The 20,015-nt window shown below is 32.2% G+C and overlaps 1 long non-coding RNA gene across 1 annotated transcript; it reads right to left on the bottom strand.

The window, feature by feature from the left end:
* Positions 1 to 220: 220 nt before the first annotated feature.
* On the bottom strand, positions 221 to 1,293 carry LOC136230838 (uncharacterized). Its single transcript, XR_010689546.1, has 3 exons — positions 979 to 1,293; positions 819 to 892; positions 221 to 526 (listed from the first exon to the last, which is right to left on the bottom strand). It is a non-coding gene; the product is annotated as an uncharacterized lncRNA (long non-coding RNA).
* Between the last annotated feature and the right edge of the window lie 18,722 nt (positions 1,294 to 20,015).

Raw genomic sequence — 20,015 nt, 5'->3', positions numbered from 1 at the left:
TAATAATAATTAATTGTTCAATGTTTTTTAAATATATATATATATATATATATTTATTTTTAAGTTTATTATAATTTATTTAAATTATTTTTTTGAAAATTAATTTATTTAAATTATAAAAAGTGGATTATTTATTTTTTGGCTTGGCTAATCAAATTAAAGAAGTGATATCTAAAAGAAATAAAAAGAAACTGTAATAATGGATATAAAAAGTAATAAACTTAATATTACCTTACATCGTAATAAACTTATTTCCAAAATGAAGTACTAATAAACTTGTAATTTTACATTTCAGCTCAACATACAATAAAATTTTAATTACAACAGTCAATAACAAAAAAAAATTAATAAAACAAAAGAAATTCTCACAAAAAAAAACAAAAGAAATTATATACTATTCTTCACTTTCTTTTTTGTCCTCCGCTGCTAGCTTTCCTGTTTTTCAATATTTCTTCAAAAAAGACAGAAACACAATATGGTTTCCTTTCTAAGGTTATTTATATACTCGAGAATTATCAAACTCCTTCTGCCAAAAGAAAATCACAGTAAGTAAAATATGCTTATAATATAATTCTTTAATAAAAATCTAGAAAACCCAAATTGTTATCATCAACAGAAACTTAGTAAAATCAACTCATTGAGTAGAAATTTATGCTACTAATCATCAAGAAGCTCTCAATTATCATATATACTCTCACCTTTTAAACCTAGAAACTCCACACACCAAAATCGAGAGTCAAGTCCCAATTTTAACATGCTAATATACCAATTCCCATATAGAAATCAATGCATATCATTCAATTTAAGTATATTACTACCTGAATCGAAGTATCAACTCTCTGAATTTCAGAATCCACTGAACAAACAAATTTTCAGCCATTTCACTTGGAGGCTGAGAAAAAGAAAAAAAAATAGTTTAAAATTAAGAAATTAAAGAAAATGGCAAACAAGAAAAAGAAAGGGAGAAAGATCTATTACCTTTCGAATTTGATTTCCATTCAAACAAACCCAACTACAAGCCAGAAAGGTTCAAATCAATTGGGAGAAAGAATAAGTGATCGACATATAAAAAGGAATAAAAAAAATCCAAGGTCAAAGATGTAAGGCGAAAAGAAATAGGAGCGAAAAATCAGAGAAAAGCGATTCTGATCTGGAGTTTATACTAGCACCTCTGGTGACCAGGAAACTAATATTTACGCGCAGAGATGGAGGTGATTGGCGATCTTCGCTAAAGAGAGAAAAAGGGGCACTTACAGACAACAAAATGTTGAAGAAACCGCCATAACACGATAGAGTTAGTGGGAAATAGGTTCAACAGTCTTGGATATGGATAAGTGGATTTGGGTTAATATTTTTATTGGGCCCAATTTAATGGAGCTTAAATGGTATTACCCTTTTAAGGAAGTTTATAATTATAAATAAAAATCATAAAAATATTTATACATCATAATTTACTTTATTAAATTATTTTGATAATATGGTAATTTTTTTTATTATAATACTAATCTTATTAAATATTTTAAAATAAATATGAAGTATACTTTGTTTTAAGATGTTAAATATTTGAATACATACATATTGAAGAAATTATGTTTTTTTTAACCAGATAGATAGATATATATATATATATATATATATATATATATATAGTTTAATAAATTTCTACTATATCCTTAAGAGTACCAAGGTTAAGGTTAAAGATTGAGTTGAAAAATATATAAAAATAATATATTTTACATTATGTAATAATTTCAATATAAATAAATTAGTATTTATAAAATTAAAAATGAATGTCAATTTAAGATAATGTCAATAGATACGTATAATATAGTAGCTTAAATGAAATCATAAAAAATTATATTATAATCATATTAAATTGGCTTAATACATTATTTATCCTATGAATTTATTTAAAAAGTTTGATTAATCCCGGAACTTTTAAAGTGTCTCGAAAGCCCCTGCAACTTGGATAAAATGTCCAGTTCGCCCACTAAACTTGCGTAAAATATAACCAATTAATCACTCAGTTGCGAAATAGTAAGTGAAACGTGAAAAATGTATTGCACGTGTCTTAAAAAAAAGTAAAACAACCAAAGTCAGGGCATACGATTCTAATATTAGAGAAGACAAGTTTTACAGTTGAGTAAAGAAGAACTTCTTTTTTAATCTATTATGTGAATTATGTAATAACATTCTAAGGCGCATGCAACACATCTTCTACATGCGGCTTACTTTTTTACAACCGTTGGGGAGCATCGAGACACTTTAAAAGTTCAGGGGACCAATCAAACTTTTTAGACAAGTTCAAGAAGCAAATGATGTATTAAACCTATTAATTTTTTAACTTTTATTGAGTTTAAGCTCTAAAAACTTATCTTAAATAAAAACTTATATAAAATATATAATAAATGTAACTATATTGGTAAAATATATGACATTAATATTAGATGGAATTATATGACTGAAATCTAAATGGTCATGATCATTTATATTAAACTATTAAGAATCAAAATCCTCGTAGAAACTAATAATATGATGACAATATAAAATCTCATGAATTGACTTTCTAATAGCATTAAAATACATGATAATATCTGAATAACGTCAATGTAAATAATATATATATGAGACGTAATCTAAGTTGTCAAATTATTATGATGCAAAAATCAACATACAAATTACTATTTATAATGACGATATAAAAACATCATCAATTCACATAATGATGACAATTAGTATATAATGTCATAAAAACACATTAAATGGATGATAATATTTAAATAATAATAATAAAATTATATGATAAAGTCTAATTTTCACTTAGTTTCTATTAAATTTGAAAAAACAACAATTGTCATAAAAAGTAGTGTATGCGATGACGATATAAAATCGTCATCAATTAATATAATGGTGACAATTGTTATATATCGTCATGGAAACACATTAAAATAGATGATAATATATCAGAAACGTCACTGTAAAATTAAATATATAACGAAATCTAAATTGTCACGTTTGTTTTTATTAAATTATAACGAATAAGGCATGTCATTAAAAATGAGCATTTACCATGACAATATAGTTGTCATCGATTAAATTAATTTTGTCAAGAAAAATATTTCTCTCCAAAATTTTAATATTATTTTTTGCCTCCAAAACTATAAGTGACGATATTTATTTTATCGTCATGGAATGAATTGAATAGTGACAAAAACATATATTAATGGAGACACATATTAAATTTGTGATATAAAAATAGAAATTGTGACGAGCTTTAAATTTTGTCATGGTAAGGCAGTCATTAATGACAAAATTTTGTGCGTAGCAAGAAAAATTGTCATAAAAGGGCAAATTTTTTGTAGTGTCGATACCTAATGTTACCTCTTTAGTATAACAGTCTACTACTGCCCTATATTGTGACAACCAATCCATACCCAAAATCACATCAAACTCATTAAAATCTAAAACAATTAAATTGGCTAGAAATTCTCTCCCACTCACCCTTATAGGACAATCTTTTACAACCTTATCGACTACTACACTATCCCCAGTTGGCATTTGTACCCTCAAATCATAACCTAAAGGCTCTACTTTCCCAGACACTTTCAAAGTAAATGCAGATGTCATGTATGAATGGGTTGACCCAGGGTCTATTAATACAAAACCAGAAGTATCAAAGATAGTAACAGTACCAGATATGACATCAGTTGCAGAAGGTGCTTCGTTTCTAGTCATGTTAAAAACTCTTTGTGTAGAGTGTGTCTGAGCTTGAGCACCCACCAAAGCATCATGTCCACCACCAAGATTGGATCCACGACCTCTACCTCGACCTCTGCCAGCTCCAAATGTGTTGTCTGTTGGGTTGCCTCTCCTTGAAGTCTAAGCATAAGCCTCCCCACCAGTCCACGTAGCATTTGGGCACTCATTTCTGTAGTGGCCCAACTCACCACATCCAAAACATGTTGTCACATCCGTGTCTCAATTTCTAGAATTTATACCTTGATAGTTATGAAGAAAAATATAATATCACACATATTAGCGGTTCAAAAGTGATATTTTTGAAGTCTGTAGAACTTGGAGATAGGTGAAATATATTTGATATATATGCAATTGATGGAATTATTGTGGATTATGGTGATGGAATTAACTAGGTTGAAATTGAGAGTGATATCGATATTGATAAATGATGAAGTTAATGGAAGGAAATATTAGAATTTGTGGTCTAATGATGATTATGAGGAATCTTGATCATTTGAAAGGATTTTGTGATCTTTGAGATTATTTAAAGTACCTAAATTACGATAATCAATGTTTTTTTGTCTCCTCTAAACTCAAAATAATATCTTTACACCCATAAAAGTCAGTAAATCTATAATATCATTCGATTTTCTTATTTGCCATATAAACACTCAATTTGATCCGTATATAAACTTAACCATAATCACACAAACTTCGACTAAAAATAACTTCTTTCATCTTTATTTCTTCATTTCCTACCTCAAACTGTGCTTAAGATCAGAAAATTTGTCCTCAAAATTCCTATCTTAATTATTTCCTCAAATATTTAAGCTTACCAAATTTTCACATTTAATCATCAAATCATGAACTCTAATTTTGTTTTGATTTTTCTCCTTATTTGAGAGACATTGATACTGGTTTACATGATAAGTTGGTTTTCTTAGGAATATAGGAAAGTGAGGAGATGATAAAGTGATAAATTGAAGATAATAGATATGAGATTGAGAAATAGAAATATGAAGGTTTCAATGAGTTTGGAAATTGCTTAATGATTGAGAGATTATAACATGAATTTAGTGTGTTAGAGAATCTTAAGTTGAATCAATGAGATCTGAAATTTAAATTCCTGTTTCATTGAGTTGAGGTTTAGAATTATTAAGAGTTATATAAATGATGTTTAGAGTGATACCGATATTAGATTAGAGAATGTGAATTTCGAGGACGAAATTTCTTACGGTGGGGAGAATTGTCACATCCGTGTCTCAATTTCTAGAATTTATACCTTGATAGTTATATATATTATAATTATTATGTGAGTGATTTTTATTTGGTGTTATAAGACAAGTTTGGAGTTAATTTGATGTTTTTATGTGTCAATTAAAAGTTTAGAATAATTTTTAAAAGATTATATAAGATGAAGGACCAAAATGGATATTTTCCATATTTGAGATATATATCTCAAATGTCATCAGCATCCACCGATTCATGTTTTTCTTCTTTTTCTTTTTCTTTTTCTTTTTTCTTTTTATATTTATCATCAGTTTCTCTGAACTGTTCTTCACCGTTTCTTTGATTTACGGAGATTCGACCGTCCGAATCACTCGAAATTGAAACCATAGTATCCTTATGTATAGATCTAAGTCTTAACCGAAGAGTTTTTGAGTTTTGGAAGTGTTTGGAGGGAAACGTCTTAGACAGAATTTAGCGGTGAATCGATCGGGTGTATTTTGTTCAATTAGTAGCCAAGGTAAGTAACTATCGACTATATTTTGAGTTTTATGTATATAGATATATTTATAATCACAGAGGTTTCAGAAATTGATATTTAAGGATTATAGGGGTATTTTGTAAATTGGGATTTTACACGATTTTGCTTTTTATTGTGAAATTATGGTTCAAATGAAGCTATTGATTATGCTTCTATGTGAATTTCAGATTTTACTTGATTATGTTGATTTAAGGCTTAATTTGGTTGATTTACATATATACATATATGTTTTTGGTTTCAATGTATATATATATTGAACCAAATGAATTTGATGGTTTCTTATGAATTGTTTTTGGATTGAGAAATCTGTTGTGGTTATTATTGTTATTATTTTGGATTGAAGTCCAAATATGATTTTTATGATACAAATGGGCTAATTGAAGCCAAATGATTTTTGGTTATCAAATAGTTTGGAATTTGATTGTGAAAGGATATTTGAGCACGTTATGATTTTATGATTTTATATCCATCGAGAGTTATCCGGATCGGTGGTTCCATATTTGAAGACCATGTTCAGTGAGGGACATGGCCTGTGTACACAGTCTGAAAGACCTATTGGGTATGGCAAAGAAGTGTTGGGTAAGACCATATGGGATAGGCAATGTTAAGAGACGTCTCGATTATATATGTGGTTATGGATTGATACTTAAGGGGAGAAACTCGAGGATGGATACATTGTTTTAAGTTCATTTGGATTATATTTTCAGTTATGATTGATTTTGATATAAAGGTTTTACGTTTGATTGAACACGATTTGGTTTGATAAATCATTTATTTGATTACAATTTGGTTTGATAAACCACTTATTTGATTACTATATTTTATAATGTTTTGAACTCAAGAATGGATACAAAATTATATATTTTTATGGTTTTGGTTTACTACTTTGACTATATTATGAACTTAAGTTTTGAGAATATTTTATAAGGTTTGGATTAAATCCCTTTATAAATGTATTTATGTAGCTATGTTAAGTAAAGTTGGTTTTTATAGCTGATAGTTTCCTTACTGAGATTTTTGTCTCACGTTTTTAAATGTTTTAATGTTTTTAGGTGAGAAAGTACAAAATATAGAGAAGGTTACCGACCGATTAGGCGAGATTTGGAAGTTGGTTGCTTATTGTTCGAATTATGGTTAGAACTTTGGTAGTTCAATTGTAATATAATAATATTTGGATAAATTTGGAGACTCCTAAGTATTGATTATTATCTTTCTATTTCACGCCCGATGCCGATTGAGGTCATTTAGGGTCGGGTGTGACACATGTAATCCTCCGAGGTCCCCAACACGCTCCCATATGATGTCGTCCACAAGTGTCACAAGCAGGAACATGATCTGGTCTACCACCTCCTCTGAAAGCACTCCTTGATCCACTACTAGATCCTCTGTTGCTCCCAAAAGATGGTGAGCTATAGGTGCTCAGTCCACTTGAAACTTGGCCAGAGTCTGCTGAGCTGCTACCCCCAAATCTACCTCCTCCTCGATAGCTACTACCACTCTGTGAAAAATTTCCCCTTCCACTAGTGAAGGACTGCGATCCACTCCTCTTGGTCGATCGACCCTGCTCTCCCTGACTTTCAGATCTAGCTCTCTTAGCTGCCAGTGTCTCCCCTTCATTAAAAGCCTTCTCAACTTTAGCAGCTGTCTCATGGAGGATATGGTAATTTTTGACACAATTAGCCACACAAGCTTTGATTCTAGGGGTCAGACCGCGCTCAAATCTTCTACACCATTGATCTTCAGTCATAAGTGGTGCATACCGAGATAATGCAGCAAAACGGTTTTCATACTCAGCTATTGACATCTCGTTCTGCTTTAGATTCATAAATTCCATCTGTTTTTCATCTCGATATTCTTGAGAACAGTACTTGTCATTGAATAGATTCCTGAAATCCTCCCATGTAACTGCTTGATCATCTCTACCCCTCATCACTGCTTTCCACCATATTAATGCATCACCAGCCAGGAGTGTCACAGTGTACCTCACTCTACTCTCAAGAGGGCAGTTCATTGAGTTCAACACGTCCTCAACCTTTATAAGCCAAAGTTTTGCTTCCTCGGGGTCTAGGGTCCCTTTAAAGGTCTCAGCTCCCAACCTTCTGAGGCCCTCTAAGTTTCTGTCAAAAGATGGAACCAGTGGTGCATGTGCTTGTACATTTTGAAACTGATTTTGTAACTGAGCCGCCATTGTGCCTATGTGTAACCCCCTCATTTGGATCACATGATATCTCACACAATATCAGTCATAGACATGTTTTCAATTCTCAATCATATAAACTTCAATCTCATATAAATTTTACATATTATACATAAGAGAAAGCATTTATAATTTACAATACACGTTTAAGTCATTATCCTACACAGAGGATTTACAAAACAAAAGTACATTCACAAGACTCCAAAATGCCTAGATGAGAATGGACTGACACTGCTGGTGTGACCTTAAGCAAGAAGAACTCCACCTAACCTGTAAAATTTGTTGGCAAGGGGTGAGCTGCCTACTCAATAAACATATTACACATATATGTATATACAAGTAATGTAAAGAGCACAAACCAAAATAGGTCATCAGTACCAAGTTAGAATTTATTCATTTAGAATAGTAATACTGATTTTAGAAAGGCCTTGCTATACTTAGACAATATATATAAAATGGTCCTTGGGCCCAATCTGTATTCCGGCTCACTAAATTCGGAATACAATCATCTGTGCTACGGAGGAGTTACACTCACTCACGTACTTATATATCTCAACACATGTGCTTCCGGCTCACAATATTCGGATAGCACTCTCAACTTGGACCATTTCACATATCCATCTAAGCAAGCTCATATTCATTTATAATCCAACCATTATTCAGTTCCAGTATGTGCACAAGGCTTAACATGCCGTATTTACGCATAACACTGCAACATACTCAATCATAACACTTTCTTATCAATCATGACGTATCATAAACACTCAAACATTATCCACATCATTCACATCAGATTCAACCACATCTCACACTCAACAAGTCACAAGGCACAATACATTCATACACATATATAAGCAATATGCTTACCGTCGCACTTGGTTCGATCTATTCAACACGATCGGGTGTGCATTCAATTGCACCTTGCCCTCCTAATGTCACATAACATTGATACAATTAGACTTAACATAAACTTAATGAAAATAGAAACTAAGGAATGCTATATGATTTACAAGACACTAATGCCACAAAGTTCATGCAATCTAATCCTTTTGTCTTAGATCATCACATGACCTACTTGCACACATTCTGCCATAACTTTCTGTATATGAATCCAAATGCCCTGATTCTTGAACCTACTGAAACTAGACATATATGGGTAGAACATATCCAAAATTCACTTTAATATCACTTCTATGGAATGCAAAATGATTCGGTCCTGTTTCCAGCCAAGAAACAGACTATTCAGATTTGCATCTACCATAATTCACTCAACCTAGCTCACAATAAACACAATGGATTGCCAAATCCTTTTACAGACATATACTTCAAGTCTTTAGGAACACTTTTGTATAAAGAAACTTTCTCCAATTCGGACTTTAAGATCCTCAAAATGCTACATCAACATGGCTGCCTCACATGACATTCAATTTTGGCGGTTCCCATTCATCAATAGCTTTAATTTTGGAAGGGTCGGGTTGAACCCCTTCACCTGACACCACATGACCAAGGAATACAACTTCATCCATCCAAAATTCACATTTGCTCAGCTTTGCATACATCTGATTATCTCTTAAAATTTTCAAAACAATTCTCAAATGTTGTTCATGCTCACCCACAGTTCTTGAATACACTAGGATATCATCAATGAATACCACAACAAACTTATCTAGATATGGCTGAAAAGTCTTGTTCATTAATGCCATGAAAGCTGCAGGAGCGTTAGTCAAGCCAAAAGGCATCACAAGAAACTCAAAATGACCATACCTTGTACGAAAAGCAGTTTTAGGTATGTCAGCTTCTGCAACTCTCAACTGCCAATAGCCCGATCGTAGATCAATCTTTGAAAAATGACGAGCTCCTCTAAGCTGATCTAGCAAATCATCAATTCGAGGCAATGGATACTTGTTTTTCACTGTCATTCTGTTCAATTGTCTGTAATCAATACACAATCGCATACTTCCATCTTTCTTCTTCACAAATAATACAGGTGCTCCCCACGGTGAAGTACTGGGTCGTATAAACCCCTTTTCAAGTAGTTCTTCTATTTGTTTCTTCAATTCTTGTAATTCCATTGGAGCCATTCTATATGGAGCAGTTGATATAGGAGATACTCCTGGCATGGTCTCAATATGAAAATCAATCTCCCTATGAGGTGGTAATCCTGGTAGTTCATCTACGAATACATCTGCAAAATCTCTCACCACTGGAATATTCTCCAATTTGCCTCCATCCTCCCTAGTGTCCACAACATGAGCTAAATATGCCTCACACCCATTTCTAATCCATCTAATTGCTTGAATTGCAGATATTAAACAAGATGGCACAACCTTTCTCTCCCCAACAAATAACACAGTTGATTCTGAATTACAATGTAACACAACTTCCTTTGAACAACAATCCACTTTAGCTTCATATTTACACAACCAATCCATCCCCAAAATAATATCAAATTCTCTAAACCCCATAACTACTAAATCTATAGGGAACTCACTTCCCCTCACTTTTATAGGACAATCTCTCAGAACCTGATTTACAATCACATTATTCCCAACTGGCAGGATAACTCCCACATCATATCCTAATGGTTCTACCTTCCCATTTATTTTCAATATAAACTCAGGTGTTATGTATGAATGAGTGGATCCAGGGTCAATCAAAACAAAAGCTAAGGTATCAAGGATAGAAATTGTACCGGATATAACCTCTGGTGCTGTTTGAGCTTCACCTCTCGTCATATTGAAGGCTCTATTTCGTGGTAAAGTTTGTGTCTGTCCGCCCATAGGAGCATCATGTCTACCCCATCTACCTCCTCCTCGACCTCTGCCTCTGCCTCTATCCACTCCAGCTGTACCACCTCCTATATTAGACTGAGGTTGAACTCTCTCCCCTCTATCAACTAACAAGGGACAATTATTACGATAATGGCCTGTTTCTCCACACTCAAAACATGTACCCTTCTTAAATGAACCATAACACTCTCCTGTGTGAGATCGGCCACATCTGCCACAAACCAGGGAAGGTCCCCAACACTCACCTCTGTGTACCCGTCCACATGTCTGACAAGCTGGAAAAGATGTTGTTCTCGCTCCTCCTCTATACCCACTATTAAACCGACCACCTGAAAATCTGTTACTACCCACAGATGGAGCACTACTCAAAACATCTCCAAATCCGCCCCGTGATCTAGTCCCACCACGATGGATACTACTACTACCTCTAAATTTTTGAGAATAGCCTCTAGAAGAAACTGAGAATCCACCTCTCTTTGATGGCCTGCTAGACTGGCCTTCTATATCAAATCTAGCCCTTTTAGTTACAAAAAGTTGTTCTTTATCTTTCACAATTTCCTCCGCTCTGAGTGCAGATTCTACTAACAATCTAAAGCTCGTTTCATGTGCATGAATCCCCATTCTAACATCTGGGTGTAGACCATGTTCAAACCTGCGACATTTTGCTTCTTCTGTAGCCACATTTGCAGGTGCATATTTGGCTAAAGTGTTAAACTTAAGCTCGTATTCAGCCACAGACATATCCTCCTGCATAAGGGTCAAAAACTCTGTTTGTTTCCTATCTTTGTATATCTTTGACATGTACTTATTAGTGAACAACGTCTTGAAAATATCCCATGTTATTTCAGTTCTAATTCTTGTCCTTTTTATAGATCTCCACCATTCTAAAGCTTCACCAGTGAAAAGATTAGAAACATATTTGACCATTGAGTCCAGACGACACTCTGTGTTCTCAAGTACATCTTCAATCTTGGCCCACCATTTATCAGCTATATCAGGATCTGTGCTACCCTCAAACTCTGTTGCACCCATCTTTTTAAGCCTTTCAAAATTTTTATCAAAGATTGGCGCATCTCGACGAGCTTGAACACGTGGCTGAGGCTGACCTTGAGCCAAATAGATTCCCATCATCTGTTCAAACTGGTTGTAACTCTGAGGATACCGTGCATGTTCTGAAGCTCCTATATGTTCTGAGCCCCCAGACTCATGAACACGACCAACTGAACCATGACTAGACATATGACCGAATTGTCCATTCTCACCATCAGACTCCATAACCCTACATGAAACATGACCATGTCAACATGCTTTAGCATAAGAAAATATGATTATGTGGTCTTACCCTAGGAATCCAAAACAAGTCATACACAACCAAATCCCTAGGAAAGTAGACCCGCTCTGATACCACTAAATGTAACCCCCTCATTTGGATCACATGATATCTCACACAATATCAGTCATAGACAAGTTTTCAATTCTCAATCATATAAACTTCAATCTCATATAAATTTTACATATTATACATAAGAGAAAGCATTTATAATTTACAATACACGTTTAAGTCATTATCCTACACAGAGGATTTACAAAACAAAAGTACATTCACAAGACTCCAAAATGCCTAGATGAGAATGGACTGACACTGCTGGTGCGACCTTAAGCAAGAAGAACTCCACCTAACCTGTAAAATCTGTTGGCAAGGGGTGAGCTGCCTACTCAATAAACATATTACACATATATGTATATACAAGTAATGTAAAGAGCACAAACCAAAATAGGTCATCATTACCAAGTTAGAATTTATTCATTTAGAATAGTAATACTGATTTTAGAAAGGCCTTGCTATACTTAGACAATATATATAAAATGGTCCTTGGGCCCAATCTGTATTCCGGCTCACTAAATTCGGAATACAATAATCTGTGCTACGGAGGAGTTACACTCACTCACGTACTTATATATCTCAACACATGTGCTTCCGGCTCACAATATTCGGATAACACTCTCAACTTGGACCATTTCACATATCCATCTAAGCAAGCTCATATTCATTTATAATCCAACCATTATTCAGTTCCAGTATGTGCACAAGGCTTAACATGCCGTATTTACGCATAACACTGCAACATACTCAATCATAACACTTTCTTATTAATCATGACGTATCATAAACACTCAAACATTATCCACATCATTCACATCAGATTCAACCACATCTCACACTCAACAAGTCACAAGGCACAATACATTCATACACATATATAAGCAATATGCTTACCGTCGCACTTGGTTCGATCTATTCAACACAATCGGGTGTGCGTTCAATTGCACCTTGCCCTCCTAATGTCACATAACATTGATACAATTAGACTTAACATAAACTTAATGAAAATAGAAACTAAGGAATGCTATATGATTTACAAGACACTAATGCCACAAAGTTCATGCAATCTAATCATTTTGTCTTAGATCATCACATGACCTACTTGCACACATTCTGCCATAACTTTCTGTATATGAATCCAAATGCCCTGATTCTTGAACCTACTGAAACTAGACATATATGGGTAGAACATATCCAAAATTCACTTTAATATCACTTCTATGGCATGCAAAATGATTCGGTCCTGTTTCCAGCCAAGAAACAGACTATTCAGATTTGCATCTACCATAATTCACTCAACCTAGCTCACAATAAACACAATGGATTGCCAAATCCTTTTACAGACAAATACTTCAAGTCTTTAGGAACACTTTTGTATAAAGAAACTTTCTCCAATTCGGACTTTAAGATCCTCAAAATGCTACATCAACATGGCTGCCTCACATGACATTCAATTTCGAGGCAGTCATGATCCATCTAGGTTTTCTTCCTCTATATATGGAATTAAAGTCCCATATTTTACAGAGGGTTTCATAACACATATAGGAACATATGTTATTCTTTATTTATCTTCAAATTCGAACAATATCAATATGAAAAATAGGCTCCAAAATGACTGAAAGCAGTACCCTAGATTTCTGTTTAGGGCACTTGATACATATCTTTCATTTGGACAACCTAAAACCAATGAAAACAACACCAAAACTCAACAAGCTCAATCACAACTCATCCACAACAAATCCTATGATCATACCTAGGTTTTTTCAGAATCTCCAACTCATAGAAAACAAGCTAAAACAGCATACTAACCTTCAACTTGTGTCTATCACCTAGTATGCTTCCTAACTTGACTTGTTTGGCTTGAAAATGGAAGAAATTGGAAGAGTTTTGTTTGGAGGATGTTAGGGTATATCAAAGGAAGGTTTGCTGAAGTTTTGGTCGAAATTGTGGCTGGAAATGAGGAGAAATGAGTTGTATCAATCATTGTTAAAACAAAGAGGCATACTTTGTCTTACTTGAGTGACACCTCGTGCTTGCTCACAAACCTCCAATCCAGCCCTCCACAAATGTAAGTTAATCAATTTAGGACATATGAATTCATTAATTCATTCATTTAAGTCCTAACTCAATTAACCAATCGTTACATCTTAACGACACACTAATCGCCTAATAATCGCAGGATAATCGCATTATGCATACAAAACTTCTACTGACAATGAGATGAATCTAAAATGTATGTATTCAATCATGAAAATATATATGAATGTGGGAAGACTCATATGTTAGGGTTTTGGGGATGTTACACTATGGCTTCAACGAATTGTTGCATTGCTGGTGCAAAGTTAGGTACACCTAATGAAGAGTTTCCACCTAGCCTGGTGGGTGCACTCTGACCTACAGACCCTTCGCTAAATGCTTGGCCAGCATTCTCATTCCCATTAGATGACATGATTCTGAAATGTGAAAACAATAGTATTAAGTATCATGTTAAACTATGCATGTTTATGGCAGGTTCTAACCCTAAGAATGTCATACCACCTCTAATACTCCCTAGGAATCGTAGAACTGACGCTCTGATACCATTAAATGTAACCCTCGTTCCGGGGCGTATAGAAAACCAAGCAATTATCATAATTTAAGCAAAAACACCAACATAATTATATAAAGGCTCCTCATTTATTACCGTCTATCAAAATCTCATAACCCAAGAATTAAATAACCAACCAAACAATTTAACCTGTCAATAATATTCATTTAAATTTAAACAACTAATCAAATCCAAATAGTATAATAAATATAATGAATGTCTATAAAATTTGCTAATGGGAATAAGACCGTTGTGCTGGCCAGCCTGAATGCAGAAAAAACCTGAAAATCTAGCAAATAGGAGAACTTCTGAATCTAGCCTGAAAATTTCAACATGGCAAGGGGTGAGCTGCCTACTCAATAAGCATAATGGTAAATATATATATATATATATATATATATATATATATATATATATATATATATACACATACAGTTCACATATATTATATTTGATCAATCAAATAATCATTAAAATTAAATAGATGATATCACAAACTAGACTCTTTACTACGCCTAGTATCCTAAAGTTATATTTATTTTAAGGGTCCTAGTTAAACCTGAGTAATATATATATATATATGGTCCTATGGTGTTTTATCATCGAAATAGGTATGCGTTATCGTCTACTCTTGCAAGACACACAACCTTGAGACTTCACAATATAAGTATTTTTATAACGGTACTGCTATCGTCTAATCTTGCAAGACGCAGTACCAAACCCAACCTAAAATTTAATAACACCTTATCGTCTCCTCTTTCAAGACAGGTGTATACATTCACAGTATCAACAACCTCCAGACCATTGCACCTATCCACTTAAGCTAGCTAATTAAGTGAAATTCTGAAATGAGACGCCTTTCCATTCAACTACAGACATTTTCCTTGTAAGGTAATGATTCAATATGTGATAAAATAATATGCCCCTTCTACGATTTAATTAAGCATAATCATATCACTAAATAATAATGGTTCACCACAACAATTAATTGTCAACAACAACTAGCTCATACTTAACATTATCATGAACAACATATAATCAATTCTTCCTAAAACAGTATAGATATAGACATAACGCTTTGTGGAATAAATTATAATGTATATAGGCATATAAGTATTAATTATGTAGATATATACATATATATAGATATAAATATTTAAAATTATGGTTACCTCTCGTCTCAAAAGCTAATCAAACTGTTCGAGGTCCTGCTCACCCGTCTCTTCCTCTCCTATAATTATAGAAATGCATTCCTATGATTAATTATTATTGAAACAATACTATATATGCAATGTATACTCAAAATGCTCCTAACCCCACCAAATACTTTAAGATTTCATATTAGTCTAATTAGTTCGATTCTCCTAATAGACCAAGAATTAAGAAACACTATTATGTAGACTGGAACCAAAACGAAATGATTAAAATTCTGTCTGGAACGCTCACAAGAGTTTCGCCGGAAACCGGTGGTCGAAAATTCGCCGGAGTTGTCGAAAGCACGAACCGAGACTACCACAAAATAGCCAACATTTAGGAGAGTCCAAAAGTACACTCCTTTCGCTATTAAAATCAGTCAAAAGGTCGAAATCTAACACTTTGTCGGTGAAAAACGCATGCACCGGTCACCACATTTTTCGATCAGAAAAATAGCAATATTGGTCTTGAAATCTTCCTTGCGTGATAAGAAATTTAATGGTGTAATTTTTATCCCAAATGGTGCCCGGAATAAGGAGTTATGGAAGAAATTCAAGTAAAAAGGAAAAGAGAAACGGAGACGGCGCAGGAAGAAGGTTTGTGATTCTGGGAAAAGAAAAGAACTTCTTTTCACCACCAACCTTCTAATATCATAATAATAAAAATAACAATTTGATATCACTAATAATACCACCTATTTGATATAATATTATAAACATAATAACTAATATATTATAACTAATAATAACTAATATATTATAATAACTAATAATAATAATAAAATGTTAAAACAATACACCTATTTTAATATAATTTAAAGTAACTTTTAAAAATTTTATTTTGCAAAAACACTCCTTAAATTTACGAATATTACAAAGTAACAGCAGCCCCGTAACCTGATTTGACTGTGTATTCTCCCATCTTTGCATTCCTCTAGAAAATTGAAACATGAAAGTGTGGTTTCTTAAAGGTAACAGCAAACATCTTTTTTCCATTCAAATGAGGTCCTGATTAAAATGAAATTCACCTATTTGGCTGCTAAAATGTCACAATTGGAAAACAATTTTTATCAATTTTTTAAAAAATTACTATTCCTTCAAATATCCATCACTACAATCAGTATTTATAAAATTTTAAAAACATTTTTGTAAATATAATAAACCTAAAAATTTATTTTTTACCTACGGAAAACCAAAAATTATTAAACAAACCGACAAGAAAATCTTCCGGTTCTAAGCATATGACGGAACCGAATTACTTCAGTATCCCATAAACAACCATCACATGAAAGTCCATCATCAAACTCTTCCTCATTTGTCCATCCCATTGATTTCTTTTTCATCTCCACAAAAATCACACACAGACTGCAGTTTTTTCTTCTCAATCTCAACTCTTCTTTTGCTCCTTCTCCAACTATAAATTTACGTAGCCACATGAATATCACAACCTTCTTCACCTTCTCTCTGCATAACTTCACAACTGACTCTGATTTCAATTCAGAACCTAATTTCAAACTTTGAGTCCTATACTCCACGCCAGAGCAGACAAGAATTATACAGTAAACATATTTTGCTTCCACATTGCCTTTATCACTTGCTTTTTTCAAGTACTCAAGCCCAGAATCTACTTTTGGATCCCTGAAATAATCCATCATTCCTTGTCGGAATAATGCTTCTGGATTTCCGACTTTTATGCACTTCTCCAGAAAAGAGGATGCAGATTTGCCAGTCTTCTTCCATGGACTTATGGAGAAAGAATCCATTGAAACATGCTCAAAAACGTAATCATCTGATGCTGCTTTGAACCATTCTCTGCAAGTTGATTTGACATTTAAAAGATGGATTAATGATGTTGAAGCAACTCTGGCCAGAATGTTTGATAGTAAATGTGTTGGTAAGTTGAAAAAATGCTTCTCTTTGCTGTGTTTGTCTATAACTTTTGTTGAGTTCAGAATCACCATTGATGATTGAATTGTAAAACCAAAAAAAAAAACAAATAATAAGAATGAAGAAGAAGATGTTTATATAGAGGTTGATTATGAATCCTTTTATTAATGAAAACCAGACAGATGAAGCAAACTAGGAAACAAATAAACTTTGGAGATTCTGAGATCATGAGGAATTATATCTATGGTAATGGAATCAGCAAATAAAATACTTTGAGATCATGAGAAATTATATCTATGTTAATGGAATCAGCAAACAAACTTTGTAATAATTTGAAATCATGTTAATAGAATCCTCACATGTCTATACCCTTGTGTGTTTGTTAAGAAAAGACTGATATATTTTTTTTAACAATCAACAGCACAATGGGTTGATTATCGTGATTCAAAATGGTAATTGAAGTCAAACCCTAAAGTTTGGTGATTTTATTTAAAAAAAAACAATTAATAGCTTTTATGAAATATACCTCAAATTTTAATGTGTTTCAATGTATTTTACCCCGCTGTTTCAAAGAGTATATTTAGATTTTGGCTAATTATGCTCATGGCCACTCAACTTTGTTCTTATTCCATTAAGGTCGCTCAACTTCAAAATCTGATTAATGGTTGTCAAAATCAGACGGGTTAAAGAATCGGAAAAAATAAAAAGAGATTAGAGGTTCAACCGTTATATTTCTATTCACAATTAAATTTATATTTAGTAAAATATTAACAATAGGTAAATTCTATGGTTACTATGTTGGAAAAAAAAAAAGTAATCATACTTTGTTTTAGTATCCAATAGTAATTAGACATATGTTAATAAAAATAAGGCTAATTAAAATTAATTAAAAAGGTAACCTGCTATAGCAGGTAATATTTAATTATGGAAATTTTAAAGATTATTAATTACAAGGCAAATAATATATGAGTCCCTATATTTTAATCTAATCACTATTTAGTCATTATATGTTAATAATACACTATTTAGTACTTAATTTTAGCGCAATTCAACAGTTTAGTCCCTTATAGAGGGATTAATCGGTTCAATAATTTAAAAATTTAACTGACAAAATTGTTGATAAAAAAAAGAAGTAAATAATATATTATTAAAATACGAGAAGTAAACAATATGTTAGATATTTAACATAGGGACTGAAAATAAAAAATTTACATGAAACTCTATTTTCATAAGGTTTGTGAATTTGTTTCTTCTAAAATAAAAAGGTTACCTAAATTTAGCAAAACTATACGTAAATTATATCTAAAAATAAGAAATTTACGTAAAGTTCAAAGGTTTTACATAAAACTCTAATTTTCACAAGTTTTGTGGATTTTTTCTCCTAAAATAACAAGGTTACGTAAATTTAGTCAAACCTTACGCAAATTATGTCTAAAAATAAAAGATTTATGTAAAATTCATAGGTTTTACGTAAAAATCTATTTTCACAAGTTTTGTGAATTTTTTTAAACTAAAATAAAAAGGTTACGTAAATTTGGTCAAACTATACGTAAATTATATCTAAAAATAAAATATTTACGTAAAGTTCAAAGGTTTTACGTAAAACTCTAATTTTCACAAGTTTTGTGGATTTTTTCTCCTAAAATAACAAAGTTACGTAAATTTAGTCAAACCGTACGTAAATTATGTCTAAAAATAAAAGATTTACGTAAAATATATAGGTTTTACGTAAAACTCTAATTTCACAAGGTTTGTGAATTTTTTACTCCTAAAATAAAAAGGTTACGTAAATTTAGTCAAACTATACGTAAATTATATCTAAAAATAAAATATTTACGTAAATTTCAAAGGTTTTACGTAAAACTCTAATTTTCACAATGTTTGTGGATTTTTTTTTTCTAAAATAACAGGGTTACGTAAATTTAGTCAAACCGTACGTAAATTATGTCTAAAAATAAAAGATTTACGTAAAATATATAGGTTTTACGTAAAACTCTATTTTCACAAGGTTTGTGAATTTTCTTCTCCTAAAATAAAAAGGTTACGTAAATTTAGTCAAACTATACGTAAATTATATCTAAAAATAAAATATTTTCATAAAGTTCAAAGGATTTACGTAAAACTCTAATTTTCACAATATTTGTGGATTTTTTCTCCTAAAGTAAAAGGGTTATGTAAATTTAGTCAAATCTTACGTAAATTATGTCTAAAAATAAGAGATTTACGTAAAATTAATAGCTTTTACGTAAAACTCTATTTTCACAAGCTTTGTGAAATTTTTTCTCATAAAATAAAAAGGTTAACTAAATTTAGTCAAACTATACGTAAATTATATCTAAAAATAAAATATTTACGTAAAGTTTCAAGGTTTTACGTAAAACTCTAATTTTCTTAAGGTTTGTGGATTTTTCTTCTCAAGTAAAAGGGTTACGTAAATTTAGTCAAATCTTACGTAAATTATGTCTAAAAATA

Source organism: Euphorbia lathyris, chromosome 5 (genome assembly GCF_963576675.1).
Source record: "Euphorbia lathyris chromosome 5, ddEupLath1.1, whole genome shotgun sequence".
Taxonomy (NCBI): domain Eukaryota; kingdom Viridiplantae; phylum Streptophyta; class Magnoliopsida; order Malpighiales; family Euphorbiaceae; genus Euphorbia; species Euphorbia lathyris.
Note: the sequence above shows the minus strand (reverse complement) of the source record. Positions and strands in the feature narration are given on the sequence as shown.